General features: G+C 46.1%; 1 pseudogene; it reads left to right on the top strand.

Moving 5' to 3' along the window:
- The window catches only part of LOC119440051 (uncharacterized), a 132365-nt pseudogene that overhangs the window by 45444 nt on the left and 70151 nt on the right, over positions 1 to 16770 (top strand).

Consider the following 16770-nt stretch of genomic DNA (forward strand, 5'->3'; position numbering starts at 1 on the left):
GCAGCTTCCGCGGGGAAATCCCGCCGACAAGTGCGGCAGTGACCATGCTTCTCAACTAGGTGCACCCACTGATAGCAAAAAAAAAAAAAAAAAGGCGCAAGCGTGATGCAGGCACGCAGTGGTTGCCTAGGCGACAGAGAAGCCATTTGCTCGGCTGCTTATCAGCGGTGCGCTTTGCACTGAATGTGGCTTCAGTTTCTGTGCACCGTCACGATGCGCGTCAGTGAAGTGCAGATATAGCACGTGCGGCGCTCTCAGTTTAAGCAGTGTTCCGTAAAATTAGTTTGGAGCTATTAGTCTCTCTGTATACTTGTGAGCTTTTGCCGTTCTTACCAGTGTGCAGCACTTACAACTTGGTAGGCATTCACAGTAGTCGCCGTGGCTGATTTCCCGGGGGCACAAACTCCGCTTCGTACGCGTTACGGTAAGTTCAGGCCGTGCGCGTGATCGCATGCATAGTCTCTAAGTAATCGTCTACGGGTACGAACGTATCAAGGGCGAGCTTCCCGCGACGGCATGCCGCCCTGAAATTCCCGCTGGCTAGGCCTAAACAGCGCACCTCGTCAGCGATCAAAGTTGTGGTCTGGTGCCGAGTCAACGAAACACGTTGCAATGGCTGTGCGGCACATGGAAAGCGGAGAAATCACCTTGGTAATGAAAATGGGGGCACGGACAACACTCGAATGGCGGCAACTTGATTCACGGTCGCCATGTTTTCGACACCGTGCACACACCGATCAGTCCCAGAAATGGTATGAGACACTTTACTGCGCCGGAAATTTCGGTTGCGGGATTGAATCCCAGCTGTGCGCAGCCGCATTTCGATGGAGGCGAAATGCAAAAACGCCCGTGTGATTGCGTTGTAGTGCACGTTAAAGAACCCCTGGTAGTTAAAAGTAATCCGGAGCCTTCCACTATGGCATACCTCATAATCAGAACTGGTTTTGGCCCCAGAAAGAAGAAAGTTTTTGTAAAATTATTATATTATTAATTTTTCTGCTTCATGCGAAGACCGCGGGTGCTTGGACATTAACCTTTTAACGTTCGTAAACTTAAACGGATGCAAAATTTCCGGTTGCACGCTTCGGCTCTTAGGATGCTTGCGGCTGCTTGGTCTACATGGGCCAGTATAACGTAAACGATTCCAGTCTGTTTTTATTCCAAATCGGCCATTAACCCTTCGTGATATGGGCATAGCTTGAGCCGTTTTGACCTATCATGGAGGGCTAATGGCCGATTTGGAATAAAAACAGATTGAAATAGTTTTACGTTATACCGGCCATGCTTTGGATCGTTGAAAATCGTTGTTCTGCTTATAGTGTGACCATTCGTGTCTCTGTTGACTTGCGTTATAAGCGGTCTACACTGTAGAAGACTGAATTACTGTTAGGCCTATTTAGTTTTCTTTGGTGAAAACAAAGTTTGAAAAACTCAGAAATATTTCTGGGAGACATTTTTTGTGTTGAATTGGATACTCCATAAAAACAAAAAGCAAGCAGGCCCCAAGCCACATTGTTATTGGGTTTGCCTTCCACACCACCTGTGCGATTTTCTAAACAAATTCAGCGCCTCCAACATTGAAAAATAGCGTGCAAGAAGGGGTTCGCAGCACATTTGTTGCTCTTGCGAAATTGGAAGCTAAATTGCACAATAAGAAACAGTCTTTACAAAATGCGAGTGGACTTCGTAGCATGTGCAGCACCTGCTTTCCTTGCACGAAAGTTGTAAGCATTGAACTTTGTTAATTTTTCTGTTAATAAATATGCAATCCGGTATTTAATTCTTTTGTCATTTATTTAGATATTCGAATAAAAATTTACTATTCAGTGTTTGCACACTCCTTGTTTTTGCTTTTGTCCAGCATAGCCCATTCGTAAAGAGAACACCAAACTATAGTGCGATACAAGTCAAGAGAAATGCGGCTTTTCCCCGTCAAAGGACCCCCTTCCAGCCAATGGTGTCACTGTGTCAATGGGACGTCGGCCGCGACGTCACGTTTCTGTCGCGCCACAGTCGCGAAAAAAAAAGAAAAAAATAAAGACGTCGCGGCCGAGATCACGCCACAGTCGCGAAAAAAAAAAAACGCGTGTTCTTCCGCGCTTACTGACTTTTATTAAAATGGCCACCTCCACTGTTTGTGTCTACCCAATCGGCGGCGTCAGTGAGATCATGCTCTCTCAAGCTGACTTTAGTGCCGCTCAGTCATATCCTAAGGTGAATTCCGTGAAGAGCCTCGTTTGTGTGTTGCGAGCAGTGTTTTTAAAACGCTTGGCAACGATGATTGCTCTGGCGTTCGTCTTCTGTATCACCGTTCGGTGCTGCCGGGAAACAGCTGTCGCTGCAGGTACTGGAATTCAATTCACTGCTTTAATTGACAAATAAGCCCTTTCACCTCATGTGTAGCTACGGGTAGATAAAGAATTTGAGCTAAGATTTTATTTTCGCTCGAAATAAATGCGTCCTTCGAAACTACTTATGCATGTGGTTGCACTCAGAGAGTCCTGGTTCCAACAGCGCTACTCGTAGGTGTAAGGCGGTCGACCGCGATGTCACGTTCACGCAGCGACACCATTGGCTGGAAGGGGGTCCTTTGACGCATTTCTCTTGACTTGTATCGGAGTATAGCAATAACTAGCCAATATGAAGAAAAGCTTTCTGTAGCTTCATTTCGAAAAGAATGGATGGGGAGGCTGATAGGAAGCACAAAGTAGGCACACATGCGCACACAGCACACAAAATTGTTTACAGTTCTTTATGCTGTACCTCAGCTGTAATTGGTAGTGGAGGCACCGCCTTTAAGTGTATATTAGCTGTAACCGTCAAGGCATTTTAAGGTGCGCTTATTTTCAGTAGCATACACTGCAGGTCAAACTTGTGTAAGACTATCCACATAGAAACGCTGCAGATGGAAAAGGATTGAAATGGACACCTCTGCGAAATGAAAATGTCCGCAAGAATTCTGGCAGTCACCATTGTGTAAGAAAACTGTACCCAGAAGAGTGTAGATTGAAGTAAAATTTTCAAGTGGGGCTCAAGCATGCTTCAACGTGCAAGCTTTGGTCTTGCATACGTCGCCTGTACGCACCACCGGCCAGTCGCTTTTGCTTTGCTGATGATGGGCACTTGTTTACGATGCAAATTGAAACTTGCCCCCCACGTGTGACCGGTGCACCCCCATTTTGTGTGTGTCCCCCCTTGTTCAGCTGTCGGGCTACCAGCAGCTGGTGTCACCTGTACTGGAGCCAGAGGAAGCACTACAGGACGCACGCAGCTACGCTCGCGAAGTCACCAACTACTCCAACAACATTCATCGCCTGAACCAGCTGAACCGACGGGAAGCGCAGCAGGCGAGTTCCAGAGTGGGCCAAATCAACTTTGGCTTCATTGCTGTACTAGCAATTTTACATGGGGGCACTCAAAAACACGTTCATGCCACCCACTGCCTCCGTGCCGTCCTGGGTGCAATATGGTACACATGTGGCCCACGTGCGGTTTCTTGGAGCTCACGTGATCCGCTGCAGGTGTCAGGACGAGCGTGCAAGCCAAGAAGACTGGTGCTTTGATGTGCATTGTCTTCCTGCGCACCCATTCGGAGGGCACGTGTGGTGCTGAGTTTTGGAGGTGCGGCCCGGTTGAAATAGTGAAGGGTGCAGCAGCAAAAGTGCGTTTGCTTTGGGGCAAGAATGCACACTCCTCACTGCCTGGGCTCCTCATCGTGCCAGCATTATGAGCACAAGTGCTCTTGTTTTATCGATTGAACTCTTGTTCATGTGTGTCTGTGGGTGCGTGGCACCCTGCATTTTTAGTTATTAGGCAAATGTTGCAAGTCTACTCGTCTTCACGTAATACTTTGCTATCGGTATCAATGTTCTGCCTTTCGGGCAAAACTGGGACTGCTTATATTTTTATTTTATATGGTCTGTAAATACGTTTTCATTTATTTTGTTACCTTTAACAATATATTACTGCGATTACTATGCATAAAGCTGTTAAGCTGAGATCTTGCGAAACGTCTGCTTGGTGAATGGATAACATGCCGTCACCAAAAGCACTCTATCAAAGTGATTCTGTGCCAGCTACATACAGGACACACCCATTTTACGTGCAACTATTTATGGAACGACAAACAACCCGTTTGTAAAGAATGCCAGGAAATCACTTACAGTAACACATTTTCATTGCAATAACTAACATTTAAATAACTAACTGACGCGAGTAGGCTTAGGCACCGTTCAGCAGCCCATTTGTTCACTGCTTGACGACCAGTCCTACGATGAAAAAAAAGGCACTGACAACAATTCTTAAGCCACCCAATTTTTCGGGACATCTCTACAACAACACTTTCTAAGGCAGTGGGAGGCATGGCTTGCGGACGAGGAACAGGACAGTCAGCTGGCTCTCCTGGACCAAGCCCAGCGAGCCGCTCAAGCCAGTGGGGCCCTGGACTAGGGGCTCCACCCACATTTTCCTTCTTTTTTTGCCTTTCCCCATTAAAGTTTACTCTCTCTGTTAAAGTGAAATCTTGTACTTTCGGCCATTGTTAGTCCGTTAAATTGGATAAATTGGACTCGTCCTCTGGTCCCAGCAAGTGTAGGCATTAGTTCATAGCATCCTCTCATTAATTCAGACATTTGGCCATGCACCGGTTAATTAGGATGACCTTCGGAACATGCCGAATGTGGAGTGCCAAAAATGCGCAATGCAAAAGAGGACAGGAGGTGCTAGAACCCAACTACAACGAAGTGGCGAAGTCCACATCACCACATTTGCCAGCAGAAGCCATAGGAACGCTTGATGCCCTTTTATTTATGTGTTTACCATTGTGCATGTTGCCGCATTGTCCACATGCTTTTAGAACTACATAGTTGCCATCCATAAAGACGTTGATAGGTAGCACAGATTCACTTGCAGTAGTTGCAACGAGCAGTGGTTTCATTTTGATTTAATGCTAGCCACCTGCAATATTCATCAATACTTCTTTTTGGGCGAGTTGGTACATCTTGAAAGTTTGGGTGACAGTGCAAACAGACGACCACAAGAAGGGAGACACGGACACACAGGCGCTGTGTGTCCGTGTCTCCCTTCTTGTGGTCGTGTGTTTGCGCTGTCACCCAAACTTTCACCTGCAATATCACAAACTCGGTAGAAGGTGTGTCGAGAAGGAGAAGCAGTTCTACTGCAGCCCGCACGTTGGTGTGAAACCTGCTGGCTAGACCGCCATGGATGATTAGTTGCCAACCAGCCAGTGTGGACTGCCAACTTGTGAAACCAGTTTTCCCCCTAACTCGGATAAAAAGGTTCCCTAGATTTCCATGCATTTTTGCAAGATGTGGTTGTTCAGTTTGTCAATATGTCTTCTGTAAAGATATTTTTTTTTTGTGTTATGCAAATGCAGTCGAACCTCGTTAAAATTAAGTCGTATCTGACACAAAAATATCTTCGTTATATCCTATATTCGTTATAGGCACACGTTCGCTAATGCTGACATTGGTGATAAAGTTTTATGTCCACTTCGTTATATCTGATAATTCGTTATACCTGGGTTCAATATATCAAGGTTCGGCTGTAGATGGTAAATTTTATCATTTAAATTTATTTTATAAGCTCTGTTCCAAATATTTTAATACTGAAGTCGCTACACTCAAGCTGAAATGATGATCCATGACACCCAAGGATAAGCTCGCCGCATCAGAAAATGTGGCGGAGAGAAGAGGAAAACCAGCTGAAGAACAGCATAATCGTCCTGGTACCAGGATGTGCTTGCAGAAACAACGGAAAGCAACGTGGCGCTTTAGCACTAGTGCAGGGAAAAGATAATGCACATTGCTGGTGCGAGGGAAGCTACGCGTGTGCAATGCTCTGCACGAGAAGGCACAAGTCATTCTCACACCATCACTACTTGCGACAACCGACTAGGACTTGACTGCAGTGGTCGTTCGCGTTGGCTGATAACTTCTTTTAAAAACAATTCTCAAAGGATGACTTTGCTTCTGGCTCTCGTACACTGGGTTGAACATGGTTGCTTGACATAATGGAGGCTCCTTAAGTGTGCTGTCGTGAGGATTTTGACAGCTGAAGGTATTTCTCAAAAAGAAATTGGTTGCCTTATGGGTGCCGTGTATGGTGACCATTGCATTTCATTGGCCACTGTGAAGCGTTGGAGCAAGAAAGTTTCAAAGATGATCCAAGACCTGGCCAAAGCCACCTTGCAATCACCCCCGACACAAATGCAAAGGTTGATGAGCTGATTAGACAAGAACAGAGGATAAGCATCGATGAACTGGCAGAGCGTGTGAACATGAGTCACGGTTCGGTTCATACCATAATTCATGACCGTCTCGGTTATCGGCTCTTGTGTGCGCAATGGGTGGCGAATATTTTGAACCACCGCCAAAGACGGAGAGGTTCAGCGCTGCCTTGACTCATCTGATCTGGTATCGCAATGAGGGTGAACTACTACTTGTCTGCACTTGTGACTGGGGACGGATCATGGTGCCACTACCACGAGCCTGAAACATGATAGGAAAGCTTACAGTGGAAACATTCGAGTTCACCACCCCCAAAGAAAGCAAAGGCTGTCATTTCCGCCGGAAAGGTGCTGTTGACTTTTTTTAGCGATCGTCGGGGGCCATTACTGATCAAATTTGCTAAACCTCGGGAGCCTATCAATCATTTCCCATATTGTAAAACGCTGGATTGGCTCCGTGTCGCAATCAAGAACAAACGACGGAGAAAATTGACGAATGGGGTCATCTTGCTTCACGACACCGCCCGTCCCCACGTCGATGATGTTGTTAACACAAAGCTGCCAAAGTTCAAGTGGGAAACGCTGTAACATCCGCCATACAGCCCGGACCTGTCACCTTGCGACTTCCACATTTTTGGGCAATTGAAGAAACGGCTTGAGGGAACCAGAATTGGTTGGACGATGACCTGAAAGAATAAGTTGCAAACTTTTTGAAGCAGCAACCCAAGTAGTTTTAGGAGACGGGAATCACGTGACTCGTTAGTCAGTGGGACAGATGTCTAAATGCTCATCGCATTGGCTCACTTTCATTTGACTCGCCCTCATACTTTGCTCTACATGCAAAACATGTTTGGGCAACAACTAAGTGCCAAGAATGACATGGAATCTTATTCAAATTGTAAGGAAGATGGCTGGGTCCAAGCAGTGTGCCGCTTCACGACACTAATGTAAAAGATGTGCAATACAATTTTCTGACGTTTATGGCATGCAAGCCCTACTTACACAGTGAAACGTAACTTTCATTGAAGCATGCAGGTGCACATCCACTGTTTTTTTTTTCTTTTCTCTTTGCCAAAACTTGCCAAAACACGTGATCACTGGGACTCTGTCCAAGGTTGCTCTGCTTGTTGGTGGTTCGTGGTAAATTTTAAGGGCCGTATTTGCATGATTGTAACTTGCCCCCGAATCTAACGCACACCCAATATTTGTTGGCTTGAAGTAAGGAAATAAATGTGCACCTGAATGTAACATGCACCAGAATGTGTGCGCCTGATTTATAAGAAAATTATATCATGCCTGCATTTCGCAATCAGAAAAAATGAGAAAGCAGAATTTGCCTTCACAGGGGAAGAGGGAAGCTTTTTTAAAGTTGAGCTTTCATAATGAAAGCAGCGTGACGTCACCATTTGTGTTTCATTGGCTGCAATTTACCAAGCACCCAAGGCGGTATTTAGAGATACTGCTATCACTTTCATTGGATTTTACGTGACTCTGCATCGGATTTGTCAAAATATGCGGCTGAGAGCGTTCCCGACTCTCAGGGCTTGGTATACGTGTCCACTTAGGTCGAGATTTGCCTGTGCTACTTTCTTTGATGTAGCAGCATCCACTTACATATACAGTTAAACCTGCTTATAACGAACCTCAATATAATGAAATCCTGGATATAACGAAGTTTTTCTATTCCCCGCCATTACTCCATAGAAGCACATGTATTTGAGACCTCTACGTAACGAAGTGGCAGCGGGAGACCCCCTCGAAATAATGAATTTTCCCCGCCTACAACCTAGAGATTTCGCCCCAAATTTTGTCATTTTTGCACCAGCAGCAACTGGAAGCACCTTCTCTGCCGCGACGGAATGCGAAGCGAGTGCATGTGTGCGTGCGTGCGAGTGTGTGTGAGGCGGGCCTGCATCTCTCGACCCGGCGATCTTTCCGCCGTGGGCATGACCTTTCCCCCGTCCCTTTATTCAAACCTGATCCTGCCGCTTGCTGCAGCTGGTCTAGCCCGCCAAGCTGGCACTCTCTCCTTTTTCAGTTGATGTTTCCGATGCCCTGGTACACGCTGTGACACATCACACTCGATGAGCGTGGACACGCGCTGTCAAACGCTGGCGACGTGTGGAAGCGCCGCTGCAGAAGCGAGCGAAGTGACCTTCGTGCTGCTGTCTATCGCTTCAACGCAAACTGAGCGCCGAGAACACACAGTACGCACAAAGCTACGAGCCGCCGACGCACCTACACAAGTTTGTATGGGTGTTCTGTGCCTACACTGCCTAGACTCTGCCCCAACGCAGATCGCTTTCAAGATATGGCCCGCGCGACCGTGCGCCGCCGCGCAGTACGCAGTTGATGCCAGAGTACAGTACAACGCCGCCCGCTAGCCCTCCCCCCTCGCTCCCTTGCCGGTGCCTCGAGCGCAACGGAAGAAGGCGCGCTTCTCTCTGCTTTTCTTCCGCACGCGAGATTTAGGGTACGGCCACGCTAGCGGCAAAAACACGCGGCAAAAACGCGCGGCAACGCGTCACCGTGCGCGACAAAAGCGGCAGGAATCGGGGGTTTTGCGGCGTGCCGCGCGAAATGGGTCCGAGACCCATTTCTGGTGGCAAGTGCTGCGTGCCGCGAGATGAAGAACCAATCAAGAGCGACGAGGGTGACGGGTTCTATGGGAGCTGTGCCGGGACCAGCCGAAAACAACATAACAGCCGGGAAAACGCAGCCCCCGGGAACGTAACAGCGGGGTTCTACTGTAACACTAAACGACGCTACGACGTCATCGTGACACTTGCTCTTCGTTTCCGATGCCTCGTGCTTGTGCGAAACGACACGCGTCCACGCATTCAGTAGCTGGTGTGACATTCCAAGGATGAGTGCTTCGACGAAAACGAAAACGGGTGCGCATTACAATCGAGGGCGCATTAGAATCTAGTAAATACAGTAAGCGTTTATTTTTTGAATTTTCGTGCCGAACCTGCATATAACGAAATCCTCTTTATAATGAAGTTTTTAGGGAATTTGTCAATTTCGTTATATCCAGGTTTAACTGTAGATATTTCACTCGAAATTGCAGAGAAATCCAGAGCACAGCTAGAAGTACAAATGGCAATAATGTAGCGAAATAGCAGTGCTTGATTAGTGAACCCAGGGCAGTCGCATTGTCCTCTGCCTGGTGAAATGCATTCACTGCGCTGAGGTACAATCATAAGTTATACTTTGCCTGCTCAACGCAAACTTAATTTGCAGCGACTGAAATCGGAACATGCCGTCGCGAGTCAACAGTTCTATGCATCAGTCATTAGGGTATCGCAGCAGGGGTTTCTCACGTCTGCGAGTTTTTCTATCCTCCATGTGGTACGAAAAATTTCTTTAGATTTGGACAGATTTTCCTTTTTCTCTAAACAAGACACAAAAACTCCAGATCAAAGGAAATTTCCACATGGTTGGTAGCACTGTGACCAGCTCGCTTCTGACAATATAGTTTGGGTGAGTGTGGTAGTAAAATCACGGTGGAAGAATATTTAGGTGTTGACACTGCGCGCGAGCGAGCGTCCAGATTATGTTCGGCCACGCGCGGGCGCACCGAGTAGCTCTGCTGCGAGCAGATAGATGGCGCCGCGGCCAGCGGTCCCAGCTTAGCGGTGCCGGTGGCTTGGCATTCCTCTGCCTCCGCTAAATTTTCGTTCATAGTGGTGCCAGTAAAACTCAAAGCGCGAAGGAAATTCGTTATTTCAGATTAAGGTGATAAGTGTACCAGGCTGAATGCTTTGCTAACATGAACGTATATTGTGCAGGGCGTGAATGACGTGAACACGGATCGATCGGGCAGCACTCAACGCCCACTCACATTCCGCTCGCGCGCACATTTTGTTGCGGCTGATCTAGTCATGCATACAAGCATAAAAAAATGAAAGCGTAAGCCTGTGTGCTACCCCTCGATCAGAAGAAAATAGTGACTGCATCGGAAAATTCAAACTCAGAAAACCGTTCAAGCATCGTCACGTGAATTCAGTGTGGGCGCGATTTAATTTAAGAAATGAAATGGCGCAAGCTTGCAATATGCAACGCACTAGAGCAAAGTGGGTGTTCATGGCTAGAACCTATGATGAGAAAGCACATAGCTATGTAAAGAAATCTTTCAAAACATAATTTATCAGGCGGGACGAAGGCAGGCGTTTCATCTTGGATTACAATATCACTAATACAGTTTACTTGTGAAAATCTTTTTTATTTCAATTCCACTTAACATAGACTGTGTATATTATTCATTTGGCTTTCGTCGATTGGGGAGCGAGTGACTCTTGCAGGATCTAAGAGGTGACTTTCTTTTTTCTTAAATTGCATATGAGAATGTGCCAATGTAAGCGTATTTGACAATGCATGCTACAGCCTGTCCACAAATACACTTATACCCAGCACACAATAATCTCATAGACTTTTTTTTTTATTTTGCAAAGACAGAATAATGAAAAAATTGTGCATGAAGCAGCTCGATAATTTTAATAGAGGATAGCCTTCCCAGAAGCTTACGCTCTCATACACTCCCACAATGCAAAAATGTTGAATAAAAATATGTAAGCGTGTAATATACACCGCACGCGCATTGTAAAAAACATTCAGTATCCAGGATGGCACAAATTTGAAAATCAGGCACACATCTGCACAGAAAACAGCAGTATTATACAGGGTGCACAAAGATTTAAAAACATGTAAATGTCACTGTAGCTGAACAGAACCAAGGTAACGTTGTTTTCCGTCCCTTGGAGATACTGAGCTTATTTTTTACATTTGGCCTAATTACATGATTAGTCTTAATTAATTAATCAACTTCTCAAATATTATAATTAAAAGCTTCAATGAGAAAATTGGAGAGCAACATGAAAGACTCCCGATACAGCTTTCTATTACTCAATACACGCTACGTAGAAGTATTTTTCCGATCGTGAAAGAAGCCCACGAATACACGCAAAGTGCCTCGAGGCAATTTTGAGTCTATTTGCGGGTTTCTTTCACACTCGGAAAACACTTTTATGTATCACGTATTGAGCAACAAAAAGCTGTATCGGGAATCTTTCATGTTGCTGTGCAATTCTATCGTTCACACTTTTTTATCTAATTATAGCTTTAGAAAAGTTGATGAATCAGTTATGAAAATAATTATGTAATAAGGCGGAACGGAAAAAATAATCTGAGTATCTGCAAGAGACGACAGAAAACATTGCCTTGGTTCTGTCCAGCTATGTGACATTTTCATATTTTTAAATCTTGGTGCATGGTAGTTAAGACACCCAGTATATATCTTATACTTGCAGCAAAATTTGCACAGACTGCTGTGGCACACAGCAGTTTTTGTGGCACACAGGAGGTTCTCTCTTCCGCAGCGGCTTTCGAGGTTTATTTGACCGTGTGAGGTTCTTTGGACAGTTCGGAAATAAGATGGGAACTGTATTTGCAGACAGAACAGAGCTCCGCGTAATATGCCGTGGATATCATATCCTCTGAAAAATGCTTGGCGCAAACATCGGTCGGTAGGCATTAGAGTTCGGTCTGCCCTCAGATTTACACGGCGCCACTGCTCTAGACGACCGCTGTCGGACGGCACTTTGAATAGAGGCACACGCTCCGCACAAGTTCGGTATCCAGAATTGCAGTTCGTGACGAAGCACTTTCTACCCATTTCAAACTCTCAGAAGGCCGCTTCCACCTTGGTCGTGGGCCCGTGGCGACAATACACAAGCACAAGATGATGAAAGGCGCGTGAACAAAAAGTGTGCCTTCAAAACAGCACGGCCGCACATGCAAGCACAAAGCGCACAAAGACAGCGAAGCACGGCGCCTTTCCGCTGAGGCTGGGACCGCATACCGCAGCGCCCTCTACGACGGCGCCGAACCAGCTGCAACCAGGCTGAACATAATCTGGACGCGAGCGAGCGGCGCTTTCGCGCGCGTTGGGGAGAGAGTCTCAGCACCTCTCCTTATTCTTACACCGTGAATAAAATGCATACTCGTATGAAGACTAGTGTTTTGCGCTGCGGCCACAATGTGAAGAAAGTCTCTATGCTCTTGCCACTGCTTTTATCAGTCACAAGATGATAATCGCAGCTATCGTGCTGATTTTGTGCAAAAGAGAAATGAGTGTTAGGGATATCCTCAGTAAATAAAGTTGTGTAGATGTAGCAAGCATTTGTTTGTTTTGATAATGTGACATTCATTTAATTTTGAAATTCTTTTCTGGTCCCATGAAACTCGGATAAGGAGGTTGTTTCTGTATTGGGCCTCTTGAATAGCACCATCACATGTTCGCAGTCAGTGCTTACAGGGAACCGAAATTGTGTACTACATGAGATTTTCTGTGCATTTTTCAAAACACGGTCCACATGTATGGCATTGCAAATCTCACTGCTGTGTGCGATTTCGTTGGGCCCAACTGTTGTATACCTGTACACACGTTTTCTTCACGGATCAAGTTCACAAAAAGAGCAGGAACATCAACATTTGAGGTGTTCCAAGACGGAAGTGTAAAAGCTGCAACTGTACTGCATCATTGGCAATACCAGCCAGCAGTGATCAAGTCCGAGATTGCACAGATCTGCAGTTGACTAGCAAGGGGCAGTTCAGCTTAAGTATCAAGGTGACCTGTAGTTGACAAGATGACAAGCAGAGGTCAGTGTGAAATACCTGTTGGTTTGCTTGTGATGCTAACAAAGAGGAATAAAGAAGAACTTGGGTGCTATATAATACTGGGCTGCTCAGTTTATACTTTTGCCAATTCTTGCTGTAATGCTAGCGCTGAATGCTAGCTTTGGTTCGCCAAGCTTATTGTTACACCGTAAATGTTCGTGTTGCTGTCTGTTCCACAATTTTTTTAGCAAACGCAATTTTGATAAACCTGCTTTTGCTTCCACCAACTTATGTTTGATTCTGCCATTAACTAGTATTCCTTTCGTTAATGCTAGTTTGGAAGACTTGGCGAAGTGATGACAGAGGCAATGGATTGCAAATGCAGGGTAACCTGCACGGAGCCGAGGACGGTTCGTCCGCCGATGAAGACGCTGGTGCGAGTGGAGCAACCTCTGCTGCGGCGGGCTCCAATAGCCGCCACTTCTGGGCCACATTCTATCGGCTGCGCTCCATCTGCTCACGGCTGGAGCGCCGCATGCGACTGCACGCATCCCCCATGTGGGCACCGCCCCATGCGCCGACGGCTATGAGGAGCGGCCCGTCGCGAACGGCAACAACACTGGGACCCATGACGCCGGCAGATGTGGCGAGTCGTCGTGCGGCCAGGATGTCTTCTGCTGGTCCGTCCATGTGAGTGGGCAAGCACTGTGGGAAGCTCGTTAATCGTTGAACACGCAAATTCTTGCAATACAGGAGTATTTCATTATAACAAACATGGATATAAGGAACTATTGGATATAATGGAGTAATTATAAATATGCTTGGCACTGCTTTGTCTCGGTGCGTTATCTGCTGCTAAAACAGAACCACAATTGCAAGAACTGAGATGGAATCGGGGAGAGCAAAGCAAGTATTCATTTGCTGGCAGCCTAAAGTACCTACCTCTTCTGGTAGCAGTAATGCCAAATACTCGGTAAGAGCAACTTCAAATGGCACATTCCGGACATGTGTGCATGCTCCAGCCTGCAGCTTGGCTGGCATGCAACCGGCAACTCAATATTCCAGTTTCATATGCTTGCACGGTTGCATTTTGACAACAGCCAAAGCATGTTTGTAATTTGGCATTCACTTGCCATGCATTAGTATAGCAAGCCCACATACTCTTCTGTTTCCTTCTCACAGACCCAAACATGATTTTTTTGTTTTCGCTGATATTTCTCTGTTGGTTGGGGCTTCGCTATAACAAAGGATGACTGTATTACCTAGAGAGAAATCGTGCACCACTGTCTATGCGAGTTTGTTTAGGGGTTTGGTAACCATTGGAATCGCACAATATGAGTGGTCCGGCTTGCCTTGAACGTGGCCTTGCTTAAAATATGTTCATGGCAGTGCAATGAAAGGTTTCTACGAATTAAATCTTCATAAAAAAAAAGTGTTCGGTCACCCATAATAAATTTTTCAAAAATGTTTACTCACATAAAGCACAATTAAGCCAAGAAAACAAACATACGATTGAAACGGACGCACCGTGCATCCCGACTCTTTTGGTACACTCTCAACTATTTTCACATGTAACACTGTTCCCTATACACAACTTAAAATATTCCTGCTCTCTGATGAAAGCTGCCTATCCAAAGCGCCCATTGTTTCAGGCATTCCCATGTACAGTAGAACCTCATTGATACGATCCCGTTTCATTCGATTTCCCAATGCCAAAGTTTTCGATCAACAACACAAGAAATGACCTAATACAGTTACGCCTCTTTTATCGGAACCACAATTCGGGAAAACACGATTTTCGGCACCAACGTTTAGTGCACTGCCAAATTGCGATCGTATGATACGTTTTCATGCCGCTAGATTCCGTGTGAGCTAGGTGAAACACAAGGCACGCCCTATAAAGAGCAGTAGGCGCCTGCCACGGCAGTTTCTGTGCAGTACTCGCTCGCCCGTGTCACACGGAAATGCCGGAAAGCACTCGCTTTTTCTCTTCCGGTATCAGCAAATCACCGCGACCGTTGTCGCAGTAACAGGTATTGCCGCCAGCCCTCTTGCGATGAACATGTTCACATTAGTAATGGGCTTTGTTGGATGAGTTCACCTATCTGTTTCACAGCGCTTGTGGTGGAAGTGTGCCGTTGGAAGTGCCATTGGAAGCGTACTGCATGCGACCGCGTGCCTTCTAAACTGCATAGTTGCCATCCGTGATCGCATCGATAGTGACCTCACTTTCGGGTGCAAAGCTGTTGGGGATGAACAGCACTGGCTACATGGCGATGGACGAACAATTTGTTGGCGACCAGTTCATGAGTGAAAAAGCAATCGGGATGTGCTCGCAGTAGAAAAAGCGTGCCGCGAATGAAAGCACGCACCACGTTCGCGCAGCGTAGGAAGTCGCGAGACCTTCGCCGCTGCGAGAGCCAGTCAGTCACGAGATGACGAGAATTGCAGATTCTGCACTGCTTTTCTGCAAAATAAAGACATGATTTGCTGATGCATTCAGTAAATAAAAGTGTGTTTATATGGCAAGCATTTGTTTATTGTTTTCTTGATACCTTCGATAATTCGACGTCCGGTTAATTCGGACACTTTTTTCAGTACTGTGAAATCCGAATTAACGAGGTTTTACTGTAGATATATTCTGGCCTGTTAAGTTGCATGTTGTCGGGTTATGGAGGGGAATGCTAACGGCTCTCTGTCTCGGCTTACCGAGACCGCGGTGAGTGCATGCCTGCGCATCAACCGCGGCCCGGTACAAGCTCGAGAAAACAATTAACAACAACCTCGTGTACACTCGGACAGCATTTATTACGACTGCAACTAACACTCGAGCAGGCCAGCTAGCTATAGTTGACATCGCTGAGGGTTCCCTCGAAGAGAATAAAACACTAATTAAAGAAGGGCTTCCGACTTACCAGCTGGGGAATACGGGCGACCGCGGCAAGAACGTGGTTGACTAACCATGTGCTGGAAAACGGGAGCGGCTGCGGAGCCTTCCGCTATTGCCACTTGCTGGTGACCAAAGAGACTTGGACAATGTGAGAAGGATCTCACGTAACACACCAGGTGGCTCTGATAGTGCTTGCGATTCCCGTGTGCTGCCCACGAAAGGAAAGCTTTCCCTCTCCCCACCCTGCCTGGCCCGCATGCGCCCAACGCGACGTTCACCGCGCGTGCGGCGGTCATAGGACCTGAGGATTCCCACAATGTTACTGCAGTGTCCATTTCTTTCACTGTTCTGTCATGTATGAAGGGCAACCATTGTACCAAAGCTAGCAAACCACACTCCTGGGGTAATCCCAATTAAATTTTTTTTTTCTCAGTTCGTGTTTCAGTTCAGTGATCATCAATTTTCACATTCAAAATAATGCCGCTGGTTTCTTGCACGATCTTTATTAAAGGATGGTAGAAAAAAAAAAGATAAGGCTGTCTAAAGTGTGAAAGTCTGTGCTTGTTTCCATTTAGTTATCTTTTTTTTGTTTTAATTCGTGTGGAGATTGTAGGAAGAAAGGGCCTGTGAGGGCAAAAATATGATGCTGCGTTTACTCAATTCAAACGCACACGTTTTTGCAAAAAAAAATAATGCACTGAAAGAACACATGCATCAGACTTAAGTGCAAAACGAACAATAGAATAGTGACACTCTATTATCATTAGAAGAAAAATATTTCTGTAATGCACTCCAATCCACATGTCGCTGCATCTGTGGGGAACTGCAGTAGTTTTGTGCAAGCTCCGTAGGTTTGTTAAGATTAAATCATGGGGTTTTACATGCCAAAACCATGATCTGATTATGAGGCACGCTATAGTGGGGGACTCCGGAAATTTGGACCTCCTGGGATTCTTTAATGTGCACCTAAATCTAAGTACACGGGTTGTTTTTGCATTTCGCCCCATCGAAATGC

The sequence above is a fragment of the Dermacentor silvarum genome, chromosome 2 (assembly GCF_013339745.2).
Source record: "Dermacentor silvarum isolate Dsil-2018 chromosome 2, BIME_Dsil_1.4, whole genome shotgun sequence".
In the NCBI taxonomy this organism is placed as follows: Eukaryota; Metazoa; Arthropoda; class Arachnida; order Ixodida; family Ixodidae; genus Dermacentor; species Dermacentor silvarum.